Here is a 590-nt window from a genome sequence, read left to right as displayed (position 1 = left end):
AGGTATCATTGGCTAAAATACACCTAGAAGGGGGGGTTGAATAGGTGTAGCGGTTAGAGTATCCGCTTTTCAAAAACAACAATTAATGCTGAAATAACCCCAGATTAATTGATTAAAAGAATAGAAATAATCGATTAACGTAATCAATTTAATCGATTAAATTAGCTCAGATTACACAAACAAATTCGGTTTCTTGCACGACAATCAACCGAGGTTGAAACGAATATACAGAGCTAACAAATACATTAGAGTTACAACAATATAGTATAGAAACAAAATATCACAATTAAAACAACTATACAAAGTAATCGATTAAAGCAATAAAGAGAAAGAGAAAGAAAAAAAAATCCTGCAACACAATTTTTATCCTGGTTCGTTTGCGTGTCCACTTGCAAACTACATCCAGGCCTCCCGGCTGATCTGGGAGATTTTTCTTCACTTTAATTGAAATAATGTTTTACAAGAAATTCTTCCAATTACAACACTTAGATTCTTACTTGAAACTAAAGAACCTTATCCCCTGGTTTGACTCCCTTCCTACCGCCCAAGAAAACCTTTCTTGCGGTGTAGCCCCAGCCAAGAACCTATTC

This window comes from Lupinus angustifolius, chromosome LG18, assembly GCF_001865875.1.
Source record: "Lupinus angustifolius cultivar Tanjil chromosome LG18, LupAngTanjil_v1.0, whole genome shotgun sequence".
Lineage (NCBI taxonomy): Eukaryota > Viridiplantae > Streptophyta > Magnoliopsida > Fabales > Fabaceae > Lupinus > Lupinus angustifolius.
Note: the sequence above shows the minus strand (reverse complement) of the source record.